Raw genomic sequence first — 20,065 nt, 5'->3', positions numbered from 1 at the left:
TTATTCTCACCCTGGGAAAATAGATGGGAAGCCATTAGATTCTCTCCTCTCAGGCTAATGCTGCCCTTCAGGAATTCACAGCATAAATTATTCAAGCAATAAACAGATCTGTGTCACTCATCTTCTTGGCCCTGCTAGACGCCTGGGGGTTGGGAGGTCAGAGCCCAGATGCTTCTCCAGAGTCTGTTCTCCCTTTACATCACATTTCTTACAATGCTGCTGGAGGAAGAGAAGTGTGTGTGTGGGGGGGGGGAGGGGACCTTCCTCTCCAAATGCCCCCAAAATAGTCTGTCTCTCCCAGTTAGTGCACCAGTCTGCCTTTTCAGAGGTGACAGGCGGTGTGATTCAGGGTGGTACGCGGTGTGTAAATATTGCTTAGGAATTTACTTCTGCAAGGCAGAAATGCCTTCGAGGTAAATCCATCTTTAAATAGCTTCCCCTAAGAGTCCTGGGAGGCTTGTAGTCATTAACAATGTGGGTGCATCTGGGTGTCAGCGGTCAGAGGAAACATGCCAGCTGGCTAACCTTGCACGTGAGAAGCATCTTAGGAAAGGGAGGCAGGGCTGTTCTGAGAACACAACTGCAGCCTCCACCATGGCTTATGTTCGGGTAGGACTCTGGAGCCGCGTCACTGAGACGGCCTATCAACTGAACGTTCCCAGCAAACAGATGGGTCAGTGGCTGGACCCATGGCTGAGTAAGCCATGAATAATCAACCAGAATCACCACACTGAACTCTGAGAGCAGGCTTGAGTCAGTAATGTCTGTATATAGCGATTAGCCCCCCTGCATCCCACGCAGCTGCTGTCTTATTCTGTGGGGAAGGGTGGGATTCCAGCAGGTTTACCTCACTCATGTGCTGCCTATTGACAAAATGGCAACTGGCTGTGAGAGTTTTGTGGAACTTTCCAATGATTTATGTGAGTCTTTGGTTTTGGTTCACTGCAATGCACATCCTTCTCCCTACCCTTCCTTAGTCTGCTCTGAGTTCCATCTAGGGATTTAGCGGGTGGTTTTCTTTAAAATTCGCAACAACAGTCTTAAAAGTATGTCATTTTGAAAGACAAAATGGTAAAGAAATAAAAGGATAAGCATCCACAGAAACAGGGGCTTGTGGACAAGAACAGCAATGCCTCCTACTAGGCCAAAGACAAGTCACAGAGCAGATCCGGATAAGAGTAAGAATGTACATCTGTATCTTACGAGACCTTTGCCTGGATTTCATGCTACATGTTGCCCAATGAGATATCAGGGGGTCAGCCCTCTGTGTGGCTGGGAAGCTCTAGGTCTCTGCTTAATGAATGTTTCATGACTCAGACTTCCGCTAGCACCTTGCCCGGAAGATGAAATGTTTTGCTGTGAATATACATTTACCAGTGAGACAGCAGTCTTGTTTGCCACAAGTTTAATTAGAGTAGTAATACTGGCATTGCCAACAGACCCAGTTTTTTAAACCAGGAAGAGGGCTTTGGTTATTAAGAAAAGAAGAATGCAGATGGGTTATCAGTTTGCTGGAAAGTTTGTAGACTAGCAAAGGCAGGCCCAGCAGAGATGAAAGTCCTACATTTGCAGAGATGCTGAAGGTGGGGCATTGAATGATGCTCTCTACTCAATATTAGGAATACACAGAAACCACAGACACAGACGGCTTCCACCTCATTTACTAACATATACAAGTCCTCCTACCTGGGTGCATTCACTGCTGCTCTGGCAGGGGTCCGTTGGCTACAGCAAGTGAAAACAAAGAGGCCCTGTACAGGGCTTCCAAACTATTTAAAGGGATACCAACTAACTCCCACACACAACAGGTCTGAGTGGTCTTCTGCATTAAAAATAAACCCTGCCAAATCTTCAGTCATCCTCAGATGCAGCACTACTAGGGACTGTTCTGTGCTCTAGGATGTTCATAGATGAAAACACATTCAGCACATATATGGTGCTCTGTCTGCCACTGCCAATTTGGAAGTATGTGTGTAATACCATGGCCTGCTGTGCTAAAATGTTCATGCAGCAAATGGCTGGGCAACTTACACTTTCCCGTAATCAAATATACTGCTTAAATATTTACAAGGAGCTTATGGAGAGCTGCTGAGTATAGCAAAATTGTAGGAGTTGGCCTCTACTTGTTTGGTGTTTAATCAACAATGTACAAAAGATGTAGCCCAAAACTCCAATGGGGGATTCTAATGTAACTGGCAGTTTCTGATAAACTTTGAGAGCTGCCTTAACAAAGCCTGTCAAAGTCAGATTCAAAACTCACTGATTTTGTCAGACCACTCTGTTTATTAGCAAAGCACTTTGCCAATGCGCCCAGATATGTGAGCCCCTCTGAGACTCGATCACCTGCAAAGAGCGCAAGCCAACCCATTTATACAGACAAGCCAAAGCCAATCCAGCATAGGAGACAAAAGGAAGCAGAAACTGACAAATATACATACATATCTTATTTGCATACTAATAGGTTTCAGAGTAACAGCTGTGTTAGTCTGTATTCGCAAAAGGAAAAGGAGTACTTGTGGCACCTTAGAGACTAACCATCGGATGTAGCTCACGAAAGCTTATGCTCAAATAAATTGGTTAGTCTCTAAGGTGCCACAAGTCCTCCTTTTCTTTTGTGAATAGAGACTAACACGGCTGTTACTCTGAAACCTATCCTGAATATGTGCCTTATCTACCCTAATTTCCAGTATCATGGACATAACATTGCCGAGTTATGTATAGTGCTTTCAAAGCAATAGTCAAACATTGGCTGGCTCTATTGAATATAGCAAAGGTGGAAACTGGGTCAGCAAAAGTTTGTGGCAATTAGTTGCACCACTGTACAGCATGATGATGATTTGTATGATGGTAGCACCTAGAGGTCTCAATTAACACTGAGAGTCTATTGCCCAGGCTTTGAAAAATCTGAAGCCTTTCTGCTTTTCAGACACCAAGAAAGCAATAAATGTAGGGGCAAAAAAATTCAAAAATTGGGGGGAGGACAAATCTGTTTTAAGATGAAAATGCAAGTTTTCAGTTTTCTGATGGGAAAAAAATAAATGTCAAAGGAAGTAGACACTTTCTACAAAAAATTGTTACACAATCTTATTTCTCCATTAAAAATGTTTTAACTGAAATTTTTTGGCCACGACCAATCCTGAGTCTCAGTCCATTGCTTTAACCACTAGACCATCTTATTATTTTGAGGCCTCTGATGTTGGCAATACCATTCAAACCCAGGCACCAAGTTAATGATGAGCTGCCAGGCACAAAGAGGGTCGGAGCTGTAATTGGATTGTTGTTTTTTTCCCCTTGTAACATCTCCTGTAGCAAAGTGCTCTGGCTAACCAACTGCACTTAGTTTGTTCTGCAGTTACTGTCATTTCACTGCTTTCATAAAGGAAATGCAGGCAACTTAGAAAACCTTTTGGTGCATTTGTCAAAGTGCTTCTTTGTCCTGTTGAAAAACTATTTATCAGCAATAAAAATAAAAATGTTCCTTATAGCAATTTTTGTCAGTGATTCAAAATGGACACGTCATCACTCCCATGCTTAACATTATGCTGTCAGAATCCCCTGATTAGAGAGACGAGGTAATATCTTTTATTGGACCCACTTCTGTTGATGAGCGAGACAAGCTTGAGTCACACAGAGCTCTTCAGGTCCAGGGAAAGAATTCCTCCAGTGTCCATTCAGGTATAGTGTCTATAGACTACATGCATCCAATGAAATGAGCTGTAGCTCACGAAAGCTTATGCTCAAATAAATTTGTTAGTCTCTAAGGTGCCACAAGTCCTCCTTTTCTTTTTGCGAATACAGACTAACACGGCTGTTACTCTGAACCCTATAGAAATAAAGACACAAACTACTTTAAGAACATTATTAAGTTTACAAATCAAGCCCTCAGAAGTTAGGAAATGCCAGTATTAAGGTTGCCCATGCACCCTTAAGTTATCCCTCATGTGTGCATTATGTTACAAGTCCTTAGTTACATGATCACCTACTGGTTTTTCCACAAGACCCCTGCCTCATTCCATGCACAGCATGGCCAGTACTCAGCAAATGAGCAGCTAGTCAATAATTTTTTTGTTTTAATGCATGTAAAGCCTCCAGGGTGACAGATGTCACTCTACGCTGCCAAATAAACAGATCCCCAACTATGATGCTCCAGGGAATCCTGAAATAAAGAGCTGCTTTTTATTATTATTGCTGTAAAAACAATTTTTGCAAAGGGCACAGAGGCACTTACAGAAGTCACACTGAAAAGCAAGAGAACCTTTCAGCCCATTTATCAAAGTGCCCTCAATTCCCACCTGCAGGCAGGTGAGATGAGAATAAATTGATAGTTTAGAGACTAAAGAAGTTTGGTTCCTCTCACTCCTCATGTACATGAAACAGGTGGTGACTCGGCTGGCTGATTAGCCAAACCCTTCCTTATCGCTGGCCAGTTTATGAACAATCGTGCTTTACCGTAAAGCAGTGTGATTTTCTGAGAGACACGGAGGAGTATTTTCTCTTTGCAAAGTAATAACAATGCAAATCTCCCTCCCTTCTTGGGAGTCAAGAGCACATTCTCATGATTCCTTTCTGAAATTAAAATAAAGGTCAAGTTCAAGGTACCGTGGCCATCACACCATGGGAGGCAGTGTGCAATCAAGTGCTGATCTGTTCTCTTCCCCAACTTCCATAACAGGCCAGGAATGGAAATGAAAATAAATCACCACTTGGGTAACTTTTATATCTTTTGCTTTGAAGGGGTAGATTTTTATGGAGAGAGACACAAATTACATCCTATAGTATATTTGCAAATTAGAATCTTTTAGCTCTTTAGGAAGTCATGGGGCTAGAACCAGCAGTTCTCAAGCTTCATTGCACTGCAACCCCCTTCTGGGGACACAAATTACTACACGACCCTGGGAAGAAGGGCTAAAACCCAAACCCAACTGCCCTGGGGGGAGGCTGAACCCAAAACCCAAGGACTGCAGCCCTGGGCAGGCAGGGGGAGTAACCTGAGCCTTGCCACCCAGGCCCGAAGCCAAAGCCTGAGCCCGACCACCCTGGGCAGCAGGGCTCAGACTTTGGCTTCGGGCCCAGCAATTCTAACGCCAGCCCCGGTGACCCCATTAAAAGAGGGACACAACCCCCAGTTTGAGAACCACTGGGCTAGACTAGGTCTCGCTAAATACATGCCCAAGCAAAGGAGATAAGGAGAGTAATACCCTTGTACAATATACGTAAACCTTGGGTCCAGGCCTATAGTAGAAAGCAGGCACGGTCCAGTCTGCCCCTGGAAATGGCAGGGAACAAGTGGAACTTTGACTCTACCCACATTCACACTAGACAAAGTGTCTGAGCCCATGCAGGCAACATCTGCGTACCAGCAGCAAGTTGTTCCTCCCCGTTGAGCAAGCAGGCAGGGAATTGTACCTTTGAGTCACGCTCCCTAGGGCTCCGCTCTTCGTGTATCCTGCAGTGGCATCAGGATTGCTCAGGTTGTGCCAAAAATGACAAACTAGCCCTGAATGTCAGTGGCTACATTGAAAAGGAGGACTTGGGGCACCTTAGAAACTAACCAGTTTATTTGAGCACAAGCTTTCATGAGCTACAGCTCACTACATTCTATTCTCAAAGGGCTGCGTGGCCTTCCCCGAGCCCGTTCCAAAACCCATTAAAGTCACCGGAAGGCCTGCAGTGAGAGGATGCCTGCAAACAGTAAGTCATTGTCAGAGAATTGTTTTACAGATTTAGGGAATTTTGTTGAGGGCTTTTTTTTAAAAAAAGCTTTGCATGTCACACAAGTTTCTGCCTTCTCTTAAGGTAGTTTTGCATTATCAAAGGGCAATGAGAGAATAGAAACAGTGATATTACTGCATTTAGCACAGATTCTTCTCTTCTTCACACTGAGTCACTTAAGCTAACATTTAATTAATTTGTGACACTTTGACAGTTTTCAAGAAGACATTTGTAGAGCCATCAAGCTGCATTGATAGGACTGTCAGACAATCACCTTTTGAATTATCAGCTAATAAGGACCCATACGCAACAAATTTACAAGGTTTATCATACAAATTGTTCTCTGAATGAGCAAAGCACACAAAGCTCAGAGAAATACAAAATACCCCATTGTTCACAGGTGAGCTTGATATTTGCAAATGTTTTGCTATTTTGATCACTTACTTTATTTAATAAATCAAATTTGGCTTTGTCTTACCTTAAGGAAAGCAGAGGCCTTGTTGCAGCACTGCCTAGCCAGGCTGGCTTTAGTCTAGCCACTGTCTCAGAATCCCCTGAGTGAGGTGGGGTCTCTCAACCTTCCCAGTTTGGATTCAGTATCAGGCTCAAGCCTCCACAAAGGCTCATGAAAGCAGCTTCTCTACCCACCTTGGCTTTTCCCCTTACCTCTCTCAGTGCTGACCAGACCATCTTCAGCCTTCCCTTCAATCTCCTACTAGAGCAGCTCATCTCCCTCTTGTAGCCCTTTTGTCTCAGCCCTTTATAGAGAACACCTGACCACCCCACCCCCAGCAGGGCTGTCTGGCCCCAGGCTCCCTGGCCCTTAAAGGAGCAGGCCACCTTGTTATAGGTCTGTTCTATAGGGGATTTGCCAATACACCCAAGATTTTCAAAAGTGACTCGTGATTTGGGGGGTCCAGCTTGAGACCCCATAGGAAGTGGTGAGCATTGAAAATCAGGCACCATGAAGACGTCTCAAGTTGGGCACCCAAACATCGAGGCACCCAAAATAACTAATCACTTTTGAAAAACCCCTCACCTTTCATTTGTGAGATTATCCTGCGCCCGACCAATGTCTGGTGGGGTGACGGCTTAACGTTCACCTGTAGATCTGCGCCTTTAAATCCAACAGACCTCGTGTCAAACACCCCAAAGTCCCATGAGCATCTGAAAGTGCTGGGAAATGAATGGATTCAGCCATGCAGTACCACTGAGAGACAGAGAGAGATCAACACTGTCACCCCCATTGTACAAACAGGGAAAGTGAGTCACAGGTGGTCAAGTCCCTTGCCCAGTGTTACACAATGAGTCAGTCTCAGAGCTGGGAGCAAACCCCCAGAGTTCTAACTCCCGGCCCCTTTGCTGCACTGACGAGGCAATATTCCCTCTCCTGTACTTTGCAATATTTGAAGTAGCCCATTTGCCTTGATGACACCAGGTCAAGGCCAACCAGGATGGAGCTAGCTCCACATGACCTCAGTGACCAACTTCACTACAATGCACAAGGGCAGAACAGTATCATAATGTGTCTGGTTAGCACAAAATCAAGTGTTCAACAAGTGCCCTGCTCCCAGATGGCAGCCTGGGAGGGGGAGCCCTTTTCATCCCTCACTCGGTCGTTAAAGTCCTAGTCAGCAGGCAGGCTTCACAACACATTAAGCTGCAACTATGCAAACTACAGAGTCAAATGCCCTTGGGTTGTGCCCCAATGCCACATGTGCAGTGACTGCTCTTGAAAGATGAGAGCCTCGTTCCTTTCCACTCACAGAGGAAATAGGTTTAACTTAGACACTGATGGGGAAAGAAGGCCATCCCTCCTCGGGCTGACTCTAGCATTTACCTGCCTCTGCTGCAAGCCAGAAACACATTCTTATAACCAGAATATTCTGCTTGCTGCTTCTGTAGAGCATCTGGCATTATCACTTCTGATAAGCTCAGGGCAGCTATTATTGCTTACATTAAAATTCAATATAGCATTCCTTTGTTATTTTTCTCAGCGGTTTGCTGAAGGAGGAGTTCAGGCATGCCCCCTGCTGGCTGTGAGGGCAACTGAACTCTACCAGCATTGCAAACACTCTAGGTACAGTACAAAGAACAGGAGGACTTGTGGCACCTTAGAGACTAACCAATTTATTTGAGCATGAGCTTTCGTGAGCTACAGCTCACTTCATCGGATGTATACACGGTATGCATTCGATGAAGTGAGCTGTAGCTCACGAAAGCTTATGCTCAAATAAATCGGTTAGTCTCTAAGGTGCCACAAGTCCTCCTGTTCTTTTTGTGAATACAGACTAACACGGCTGCTGCTCTGAAACTAGGTACAGTACAGCCACTTCAGGCAATAGTGACCAAGACAGCACTGGTGCAAAACCAATAACACTTCATCCTGGGTAAAAATCGGGAGAATTCTTCATTTTATCAGGATTTCCAGAGTGAAATGTTGCATTTGCTGATTGAGCAAATCCTCCCATTTTAGCCCAGATCAAATCTGCAAACACCCAGGAAATCATCAGGAACATCTCACTGTCTCTTTCACACACACACACACACCACAACAAACTGGTGTTGCACACAACTCTGCTTTCTGACCATCACTGCTTCCATGCCACCATTCAGAGGGAAACAATACAGCGGCCTTTAGCTGTTGTAGGTAGGAAAGAACAGGCTGAATGTTTTTGCCTTATTAAAAAAATTACCTGCCTTAGTAAAAGCTAGAAGTAGTGAGGGTGGCAAGAGCTGCAAGGTTTGCAGCACATCTGTTTGCAGATGTTTAATTATTGCACAACAGTTGGCAACTGGTTGCTGAGGAAACCACTTAGCTATTCGATTGCAACTGTCACAACATTTTGTTTCCTTCTAGGATTGTTTGCAGAGTTTTAACAACTCCTCAGTGCCTCTGCTGTCACTGCAGACACATAAGTAAGTCTTGCAACAGATAAAACTCAATCAGCTGTATCCATGGTACTGTCAAAGGAGACTCCTAGTGCACTGAGGAGTAGAAACTTGGCTGGTGTAAATCAGCTGCAGAGAAACTATGCTGATTTACACCATCTGAGCACCTAGCCCCCAGAGTACTAATGTTGCAAATCTGTCACTCTTCACGGTGACATTGTCCTCCAACCCTGTTTGTCTGGTATCTGTCTAGTACAATTTGTCATCATTCTAGATTGTGAGATGTGAGTTCTTCGGGGCAGGGATTATCTTTAGTTGACTCGTTTGTACAGTGTTGCGCACACTGGGGCTCTGATCACTGACTGAGGGCTTAGGAACTACTGCAGTGCATATCATAGTAATAATAAATGGAAAGGAACCCAGGGGAGGAGACGCAACTGGAATGAGTTGAGGAAGAGCAGCAGGCCAGAGGGAGAGCCCCAGGTTGGAAAGAAATGCCCTGGACGGTTTCATGTTTGCAATGATGAACCGGATAAGTTCAAGCATTTCTATTAAATGAAGGGAATAAGTGAACTAAACAGAAGAAAACAGAGAAGAAGTTACCTGTCATCCTAGGGAGAAGAAAGAGAAAGGGGAAGTCCACAGCAACAAACTAGATTCAAAGAAGGCCAGAGGCTGGCTAGTCACCTGAGGGCTGGCAAATCAGAGGGGCAGAAGCATTTCCAGCTTTCTAGGAAAGATGCCAGGGCAGAAATCAGTAAGGGGAAACCCACGTAAGAATGGCTTCTTTCCATTCCCCAGAGCTCTGGGGCTTGGGATGCTCAGTTAAGAGTGGCAGAGCATCACTGTGCTCATATAAAAATGGCTGCTTTGCACTGCAGCAATCATTCAAAGGGGATAAGGAAACAAATGGCAGCTGCATTAGCTTCTCACTTCTCTGTACTTGCAATCCCAGTGGGACGGGACCTTGGGGTGTAAATACATCCAGCTGGCGCCAGACTTCGCAGGTTCTCTCTGTGCCAGGCCTGGCCCTGCGACGGGAGATCTTCAATCAGCACAGCTACATTTTTCAACCTCCAGAGAATAGCCCTACACGCAAAAATCAATCTCTCCTGAGTGCCAAGGGACAGCATACAAACCTACTGCAGCTACTCCCCAAACACAGGCTTCTGCTCTCAGAGGGTATGTCTACATTGCAATCAGACACCCACAGCTGGTCCGTGCCAGCTGACTCAGGCTCACGGGGCTTGGGCTGTGGGGCTGTTTAATTGCAGTATAGATGTCTGGGCTCAGGACGCTGTGAGGCGGAAGGTTCCCAGAGCCTGGGCTGCAGCTGGAGCCAGAATGTCTACATCAGAAATTGACAGTCCCACAGCCCAAGCCCTGTGAGCCCAGGTCAGTGGGCATGAGCCAGCTGTGGGTGTCTGATTGCACTGTAGACACACCCAAAGTGTTACCCCAGATGGGATTCCCCAAGGCAGCCTCTTGGTATCAGGCCCTGTGTGACAGGTTGTGTCTTTTAGCAAGATTTTTAAACCTCGCATATATGTGTCACCCACCCACCTCCTGGGTGGGGCGTTCTGTCCCATCTAGTGGCACCGAGACCACTTGGAGAGACAGTTAAATGAGTCTGCTCTACAGCCTTAGCTAAGTGCCAGTTGGCTTTTAGCTCGTGCGGTAGAGGCTCATGCACGAAGCTCCAGAAGTTCCATGGTTCAATACCACCTGCTGATGACGGGGATCTGTCGGCATTATGTATGCTTGAATGTTAATTCCCTCTGAAGCATCTGGCACCTGCCACTGTCGAAAGACAGGATACTGGGCGAGATGGACCATTGGTCTGACCCTGTATGACTGGTCTTATGTTCTTACGATACAGGGGTGAGATATACAGGCTTGGAGGATGAACCCAGCTCTCTATCCATAGAACAGATCAAGGCAGGACTGTAGCATGGCGGTTGATTTGGAGTAGCGTTTTGCAGAAAACACAGAACGTTTTATTTATGTGCAGCATTGGGCTCCTGGGATGTGCAAACTCCAAACTATCTTCTCTTCCTCAAGAGCCTGTGCCCAGCAAAGTCCAGGAGGAGCATGAAGAATCTCTGCTCCCAAGTGTCAGAGGAAAGTTTGGAAAACCTAGGCATTCATTCTGCAATTAACAGGACCCTGTAAGACCCAGGGGTAGAACTGAACTTTCTGCATGAAGGACACAGGGTGTTTTGTTTTTTTTTTCCATGTGGACTTGATCCCTCATGGATGGAGTTGGAGACCCAGGAACAGTGGTCCTGTTGATGCAATGGCCCCAGCTTCAAGGGAAGCCCCAAACGTGGCCCATTTCTCTACTGCGGTTAGGTGAAGAAGCTGGATATGATGCTCCTGTCCTGGCCCCATTACTTTTCCCTGCCCACTGCAGCCTGACTCAGGCAGGATCTCAGAGTCATGTACAGTTCAGCCCTGACCCTGATAATCTAAACTGTCCTTGTCAACTGTCATTATTAGCACAAGCCATTTCAGGGTTATTTTAAAATTATTATTATTGTTTATTTACTTATTTTCCTACTGAAAAATCTAAACCAAAGCCCCAAGCAGCCCATGAAGCACAAAAGCAAAGCAGGTCATGGCACATCTGCTCTGAACTGTGTGTGGAGAGTTCACAGATATGGAATATTAGTGGTGATGCAGGCCTGAATCAGCGGTAGTACAGTGACTAGTCTCTGAAGTAGACTTCCATGCTGAAACGCAGATTCAGAATCAGCTTCTTTGCTTTAATTAACCCTTTTTACACCAGGCATTTAGGATTACAGCTAGTTGAACAATTAGCCATCCATTTCAGTGTTTGCTATAACATACATTACCATAAAATCAAAGACCCACAAGCATTTGCATACCTTTAAAGCATGTGAGTAATTCCAGTTAATTCAGGGATACTATTATTACTCTGCAGTATTCATTACCAATGTGCCCCTTTTGTTGACTGATGCATATACCAATCCTGAATTTCTTTAAATGCATTTGTCATTCCCAAGTAGTTGCTGAAGAGTATAGACAAATAATTTTCTGACGATGGGTTATTCCAGAATATGCACATATATAGTTATTCCAGAATAGCTTCACATCCTGCCTTATTCCAGAATATCTTCCGTGCATAGACAAGCCCGCAGGAACATTTCCATGAACACCTAGCATTTGTCTGAATACTCAGAGTGAATAATGTGACTGCACAAACCAGGCCACTGAACTTAGCACTTCTACTCATGAAAATCCGGATAATGAGTTTTCTTTAATGATCTGATGTGCTCTTTTTACCATTTCTGTGAATCAAAGAGCTGTCCCAAATTGCATTGGCACTTGAGATGGAAGATTCGGGTTTTCCATTCCTAGGAAGAATTTTTATAATCATAATGTCTCGGTCCTTAGTACAAAATTGTTACTTGGGATGGGTGAGAGGCAAAGACAAGTGTTATTTATTATTAATTATTATTATTATTATTATTTTATTACATTAGTACTGAGAGACCCCAGCCAACATCAGGACCCCATTGTGACAAAGGCTGAACAAAGAGGAACTATGAGACAGACCCTTCCTTCAAGAGCTTACACTCTAAATAAACAAGACATTCAGAGGAAACAGAAGCAGAGAGAGGTGAAGTGATTTGCCCAAGCTCCCATTTGTCCAAGCTGTGCACACACACAGTAAGAGAAACACTCCCCACTCAAAGAGTTTACAGTGCAAATAGAGCAGACAGAACAAGGGAGAGAGAAAGGAAATACCATTATCACAGTTTTTACAGATGGGAAACTCGAGCACAGAGAAATTAAGTGACTTATACCTCATAAATCCACAGGACAAGAGTCTGGAACCAGAAATTGAACCTGGACCTCCTGACACCTATGCCAGTCATTTAACCACAAGATTAGCCTCCCTCTTGAGGTCTGAGTCTTATTCACAGTTATCCAAACATCTTTAGGGTGGAAATTAGTCTGTGAAAGGCTCTCTCATGAGATTCCCAAGATTTGCAGGCTTTGATCAGATTTGATATGGGTTATGCTTAAAGTATCTGTGTCCTCCATCATGGTGCTAACATTAGGAAGTGCAGAGTTTCATGAAAATTAAGAAGTCACATGCTAAACTTTCTAGACTTCAAGAAAGGTTTATGATGAGATTACCTGCAATTCTGGGCAGCAGCAGTACAGGCCAGTTCTTCTTTTAACCAGACTAGTTTGCTTGCGGCTCTTTGAAAGTCCCCTGACATTCTCCAACCTAGATCCGTCACCATATGCAGCATGAGTTCCTCATCCCTCCAGGAAACTTCTAGGTTGCTCTGATTCCAGCTTACATTTTCACACGTGTTTCTGAAAGGTAAAACTGGAGAACTCCTTTTGCAAGAGAGATGTATCTACAAAAGAGCTCTCACTGTTCTCTAGGCTCTCTGTTTGCTCGCACAACTAAGAGAAACAACAAAGCAGTCTCCCAGGTTTTGGTTTTGATATTTTCATTTAAATGATACATGTGTTTTTCGCACTTAACCGCTAGGCATTCAGGTCTCCAGTCACCAGGCAAAACAAGAACACATTCTTTTAGAACAAACTGCACTGGAAAGGGAGACTTCAAAGTTACTGTGGGGGGGGGGGGTTGGGTTTATGCATTAAGTTATATCTAATTTAGTTTCCTGAATTCTCAGTCTGAGGCCCTGAGTCATTTCTATCAGACACATTGACAGGCACTGCATAGATTAACATTATTTGTGTCAAAATACACTGATTGGGTAATTCAAAGGATTGAGATTTGGGTGTTACTCTCTTCTTTCTTTCTTTTTAGTCTTCCTGGAGCTTCATTGTCTTTCTAGGCAATGAGGAGCTACAAATTTGGTGCCAACCTTCAGGATTGGTTCCACCTGATTCTCCAGGTCTGTCCCTTGTCCTACAAGCCTGTCTTACACGCTGCATAAGAGCCCTGCATATAATTCAGGCAGGGGAGGAAATATAACATGACACCATCTCTTTGCAACGTGTTTCTGCGACACAACATGGCCGTGTTGTCGTGGCACTGCCTCAGGATCTCAACAGCTGGATGGTATGTTTGCTATGAGTACAAACAATACCCAGGCATCTTTGAGAATGTCAGCTTTCTGAGTCCAATACAACACCCAGCGCAATGGGCCGTTGATCCTGCCTGGGGCCTCTGGACACAACCATAATGTACAAGATTATTACTACTACTAATAAACCTGTGAGAGGGGGAAGGAGACAAAAATGGGGCTTAGATACAGTTTGGCAGGAAAACAAATCCCACATATGAATCCCTTATGGAACGGGGGGCAAGTGGGGAGACCCCAAGAGTTCAAGGAAAGCATTATAATATGGGAGGCCACTTGGAAGAAGGGTTTGGCGCATACACAGAAACCATCGCTGAATAAAAGGGGAGGGGGTAAAAAGAAGAGACAAAAGAGAGGACCTGAGATGGAAAAGGAAGAGGGGTGGTGGGAAGAGATGGAGGCGGGGGGTAGAAGATTTATTTAAATCATGCATTACAGTCCAGGAAAGTATCCTAAGTGTACCTCAACAAAGGGACCATAACTCCGAGTTGTGATTCCAGGGACCTGAGCTTCACTGTCCTGTCTCCAGGAGCCCCCAGTGGAGTTACAGAGGCATTGTATGAGATAAAAGGGAGGAGGGGGATTTTTCTGTACACATTAAGATAGCCTCAATAAGTTCAGCACCCAATGACGGGCAAGATGAGAGGTCTCAGCCTTCACATCCACCAGCATGAAGAGGGAGCAAATACTTTTCTGAGCTGCCTTCTGTCAGCTTTGTCATTTCTTGTTTCATGCTGGTGTCACCCACTGGTACAGCTCTCAGCCAGAGAGCCTGCTTCTTTAGCTCAAGCTGTAGAGACTCCTGCTTTGAGCACAGGAAGTCCTCCATTCAATCTCTGGCATCAGCCAAGATGGCAGCCGTCATACCTGCTTTACATCATCTTACCTGTGCTCACTGATTGTGATGGGTGCAGATTTTACAAACCAGTCAATTGACATGTTTTCCAGTCTGGCCAAGGCTACTAATCCTAAATGCCCTCACCCTGTTGGTACTGGGGATACAGGTGATGTGTTGAAAAATATCCTTCTTCCCAAGTCAATAACTTTTGCGAAGGCCCTGACAGAAAGTGATCTCACATCTTTTAGAAATGGGACATTTGTGGGAGGTTTATGCAGGACATCCATGGATACTGCATGCTGCCCAACCAGCGTGCCTCCACAGACATTACAGGTAGGACAACAAGAAATTTGTCATGTTTTGAGCTCCTCCATGTTTGGAAGCACATCTCTAGTCCTCCCTGCTTACCTTCTGAAATGCAAATTCAGTGTTTACACATGAACTACGTAAAGGAGCTGAAAGGAAAATAAAACATTGGAGACAGAAGAAGCCTGGCGAGGCATTTTTGGCTTTTGATTGGTTGGTTTAGGCTTTAATTAGACAAACTGATTCCCTCATATGCCACTTATGTCACGACAAGACGGCACTGGAAAAGATCCTCAACTGGTGTAAACCAGTGTAGCTCACTGGCTTCAATGAAACTCTGCCGAGTTACTCCAGCTCAGGATCTGGCCAATTTTCTGTAGCACTAGACTGGAGTTCCCGCTGCTACTCTTAAGAGAAAGAAACTTTGTACATTTGACTAGTTCTAACCCTGGCACAATTATTCCGTTTGTAAAGCAGAATTTACGGCCTTTGAGTTATTTACAAATCACTGGACACCAACACAGCCTCCCATTCCAGCAACCCTTGCTCTGCTAGATGAAAGCCACTTATAGGTAGCTCAGCTGGGCTTTCTGTGGGGTTAGGACAGTATTTCTTAGGTTTCAGAGTAACAGCCGTGTTAGTCTGTATTCGCAAAAAGAAAAGGAGTACTTGTGGCATCTTAGAGACTAACCAATTTATTTGAGCATAAGCTTTCGTGAGCTACATGAAGTGAGCTGTAGCTCACGAAAGCTTATGCTCAAATAAATTGGTTAGTCTCTAAGGTGCCACAAGTACTCCTTTTCTTTTTATTTCTTAGGTGTGATTTGGAAGCTGCGCCTGTCCATTCATCGGATGAATGACAAAGCATGTCTTCGCTGAATACCTAATTTCTCAACATCTGTCTCTGAAGGTACAGGGCGTGAATGAAACTAGACCAGAAGTCTGGCTGTCCTTTTCTGCTAGCAATGTTGCTCTAGATGGATAGAGAAGAGAAACAACACTGAAGACCTTGGCCATGAAAATCAATTTATGCTGGGAACCTTTCTCAAGTTTCTAGCTCCTGTGTCACATATCACGGAAGGCAAGAGTTTAGCAGGGTATGAAAGAGGGTTGGTGATTTCTATGCACAGCAAGAACATCCAGAGCTGTAAAAATAAAGATTGTTTTGGAGAGACTATGAACTCGCCTGTTATAGAGCATGAGCCAACCGCTAACTAAAAGAGGTCAGGAGGAAACTTTCTCTGGGGACTGGTTATCCCATTAGTTCAGGGCTTCTTATATCTTCCTCTGAAGCAGCTGATGCCGGCCACTGTAGGAGGCAAGAAATTGGGCTAGATGGGCCTTGGTCTGAATCAGTGTGGTTGCTCCTGCTGTGTATCAAAACAGAAATGTTTTGGAGCAATTCTTCCTCCACAATGCCTGCTCTCAAGGAGTTCATGTTAAAAACTGGGCTGGGGAGTCCATTTGGGTATAACAGGAAATGACCCTCCACTTTCCCCAAAGCTTGAACCCAGACTCAAACCTTGGAAAAGTTCTGCTAAGTTCATGTTTGTTTCTTTTGTTTCTTTTCATTAAATGCCGCAGGAAAGTTTATTTTGGCAGAACATTCTGCCCCAAAGGAACCAACGTGTTCTGAGACTAGCAAACTTCCAATCCTGACTTCTAGGCCAAACAGGTCACGCTCCATTCCAATAGACTGTGGAAAAGCATAGAGAACTTGGGATCCTGATCTGAACTCCTTTGCCCATTGAGATTCTCTGCTTGTCGCTCAGAAGGAAGTCTTTTAACTTTCTGTGTGTGTCTGCAGCCACAGAGGGCAATGAATGTGCTAAAAGATGCATGGGATGAAGTAATTAGAGCTTAACCCTTTACCTGCTTGTTCCCCAGTGGTACCTGGTGTCCTGCTATATCCATTTAAACTCTATGGAAATCAGCAGAATGTTAACTTAGGTACATTCCGCAGCAAATCAGGTGCATTTTACTTGGAATTCGGCAGCAAGTGTGTTCTGCTGATGTTATGGCAGCACTTAGAGGCCCCAACTGAGAAACAGGCTCCCCGTTGTTCTAGGTAGACAGTTTGGATATCACACAGAATATCAGAGTTGGAAGGGACCTCAGGAGGTCATCTAGTCCAACCCCCTGCTCAAAGCAGGACCAATCCCCAATTTTTGACCCAGATCCCTAAATGGCCCCCTCAAGGATTGAACTCACAACCCTGGGTTTAGCAGGCCAATGCTCAAACCACTGAGCTATCCCTCCCCAGGCAACCTCTGCCTCAACAAGCTTACAATCTACATGGAAAAGACAATGGGCTGGAGATAGGAACTATTAATCACCCCCATTTTACAGGAACTGAGGCACAGGGTGATTAAGTGACTTGACCAAGGTCATAGAGGTAGTCTGTGACAGAATTAGGAACAGGACTCAGACCTCTTGAGTTCCAGTCCAGCATCTTGACCACAAGTCCATCTTCTACCTGGCCATATAGGACCATTCAGCAGCACAGCACATGCTTTCTACCCGGACGCCTGGCAAATCAAGCAGAAGAGCAGGTACATTTTGCCTATACATATCCGGTACTTTCAGCGGCACCACAGGCTTATTCCACTAGGAAGTTCTTGGAGTATTCAGTATTAACCAAGCAGCTAATGACTGTATTCAATATGTGTTAAGCTCATGCTATTCCCTCCTTTTTCACAGACACTCTGAGAATAGAGTCATTCCTTACTACCCTGGGAGTTTTGTCCCAAGAATGTGGTAGCTGAAATTTCATGATTGTAATTATGAATTATGCGCACTGCCTTGCTTCGGCTGCACATGCTGCAGTCTGATGCCCCGGTTCTTTCTACTTTCTACTTTCTACTACAAAGCACCGGATAACCAAGCAGGGCAGAGGAATATCTGGCAGTGTATATTTCATACACTGGGCAATGCACATTCTAGGTCTCATAAATCATCTTCAAGACAAAGGCTGTAATGAGAGATTGTTGATACAATGTAGCATGAGTCACATAACAAGATTATGGCACAGTGGACTGATTAGTTACATAGTGTCCCTATCCTTCACCCCCCCACACACAAAATTTTCCAAAAAGACATTCATATTTGTATGTTAATTTTCATACTTCTCTGTATTTTGTAGTTTGCCCACAAAGGCAGATATTGCAATACAACAAGAAAGGCTCTTCTCATGGTATTTCCAAACTGATTTTTATTCTCTAGCGGTTCAGATAAGTTTGGAAAAGCATCTGAACCAAACCTCTAAATCATCAATGACTTGTCTATCAATAATGACAACTAGTGGTGATGAAACTATTTGGTAGAATTAAAATTCATTAAGAATTCAGCCCCTTTTTTAGTTTATAAATTGTATGTGTAGGAATAAGAGTGTTTTTTAAAATGTACCATGATTGGTAAGTATTGACTAAATATTTTCTATGAATAATTCTGTCTACCACAACAACAGACAAAGTATATGAGCCTAAGGAGAAAGGCTGACTGATTTTTTCAAGGATATTTTTTACAAACTTTTCATTCCCACCATCACAGTTTCAGGCTTAACCGCACCTTTGACACACACACACACACACACACCTTTGACACCCTCCTAAGGTTTCCAGCTCTGAGCCTCTCTCAGGCAGAGACCCGCATCTCTCTCCCTTCAGATTGGGAGTTGAGGCTTACAGTACCACTGCATCTCACTGTGGTTTCCCCAGCAGGTCTGTCTAGGGTCCAGCACCTGTGGTTAACTTGTCTCCTGGGTCTAGAAAAGTGTACACCAGTTACCAACCAGCCCTCACAAAGCAAACACATAAAAACAATGAAAGTTCCCATATAAAAGCTTTGCCCACTTGGTTACAAGTCCATGTCACCTTTTTAGACCAGGAACAAGAACCCCAACCAGACAGCTCAGGTCTTTGATCTCCAGTCTCCAGGAACAGTCAATCACCAGTCAAAGGGCTGCTGTTCAGGGTGTAGTGTCAGAAGGCTAGGTTTTTGCATAACCCAAAGTGAGGAATTTGCATTAACCACACCTCAGGGATTCCCCTACTTGATATTTATGGTCACAAAAGTCCGTGCCTGTCTTTCACATCCCAATATCGATTTCTGAACTCCTTTACACTTCCCAGGACTCACATCTGTCACACCCACTGTTTGCTATTTGTCACTCATATGATGTAGTTGCTGACCTAGGTCACATGGTAGTGTTTCTGCTTTCTGATTGGATGACTGAAATATTCCATTCAGAGAATTGTTAATAACAATGAATGCTGTCTCCATCCAGTACACACGTTTGGCCTGATAATCAGCCGCGCTCAAATTCTTGCTGTTTTCAGGATACACAAAGTTCTTCACAGACACCCAACACTGGTCGGAATACTCATGAATAACTGCTCCTTCTTGTACCACTTAGCCGTGCATGCTGCTTTGCCATTATATGGTTGCCTGCAGTTACTCCACTGCTGTCATTCATTTTGTACTGTAAAAACTGTCCTAAAACGTTTGTTTTCTTCAGAAAAAAATTAAAAACACAACAACCGACTTTGCCAACTCTTAAAAGAAAACGGATGACTGGCAAATGTCAGGTTTCAGTGCATTTATTAGGGATACATTTTAATAACAATTTCCTGGCTCACCTCTGCTTTACTCCTGGCTTACACCAATGAGCCTCCACTGATTTAAATGCGTACACCAGAATAAAATCAGAGCAACACACTCATGGATCAGGCCCGGTATTTCAAGTTCATAAGCATGGGAAGGTTAATAGTAATGAAACTGGTGCAGAATTTTCCTTGCAATGCCCCAAACTGGCTGGGCACCTCTAACCCCTCCTGTAATATAAATAATAAACAACAATAAAACAGCTTAAAAAACCTTTATACTGGAAAGCTCTTGGCTCTTCCCTGGATAGTCTGAACAATCCCTAGCCTGGACAATATTGCCAAGATGAGAGCATCACTTTCCGCTGATGATTCAGCAGCACAATCATTGTAGTAAGCCCCTCATTTTTAGTAGAAAATGGGACGTGAGGGGCTGTGTCTGGAGCAATCAGTTGCTGTGCAACCCAGGGCTATGCTGCCCTTTGTAAGGTACCTTGTTCCCATAAAAGCCTTTTCGCAGATTTCTGCACTCCACGAAGTGCTCACAAGGGCTCCAGCTGGAAGAAAATGCCTCTGGCAGCAGGATGTTAATCTGAAAACAGCAGCATCGTAGGTGCAGT

The 20,065-nt window shown here is 44.3% G+C and overlaps 1 protein-coding gene across 2 annotated transcripts in view; it reads left to right on the top strand.

Annotated features, from left to right (window-relative positions):
* The window catches only part of DRD2 (dopamine receptor D2), a 67,915-nt gene that overhangs the window by 24,064 nt on the left and 23,786 nt on the right, over positions 1–20,065 (top strand). Inside the window, exon 1 of one of the 2 annotated variants that reach the window (XM_073320924.1) lies at positions 12,190–12,247. The exons of the other annotated variant lie outside the window; for it this stretch is intronic. The gene's annotated coding sequence lies outside the window, so the exon portion shown is untranslated. Of the gene's footprint in view, positions 1–12,189; positions 12,248–20,065 lie in introns of those variants that run through there. 2 annotated transcript variants of the gene reach the window in all.

This window comes from Lepidochelys kempii, chromosome 22 (genome assembly GCF_965140265.1).
Source record: "Lepidochelys kempii isolate rLepKem1 chromosome 22, rLepKem1.hap2, whole genome shotgun sequence".
NCBI classification, from domain to species: Eukaryota; Metazoa; Chordata; order Testudines; family Cheloniidae; genus Lepidochelys; species Lepidochelys kempii.
This window is presented reverse-complemented; position numbering and strand designations above follow the sequence as displayed.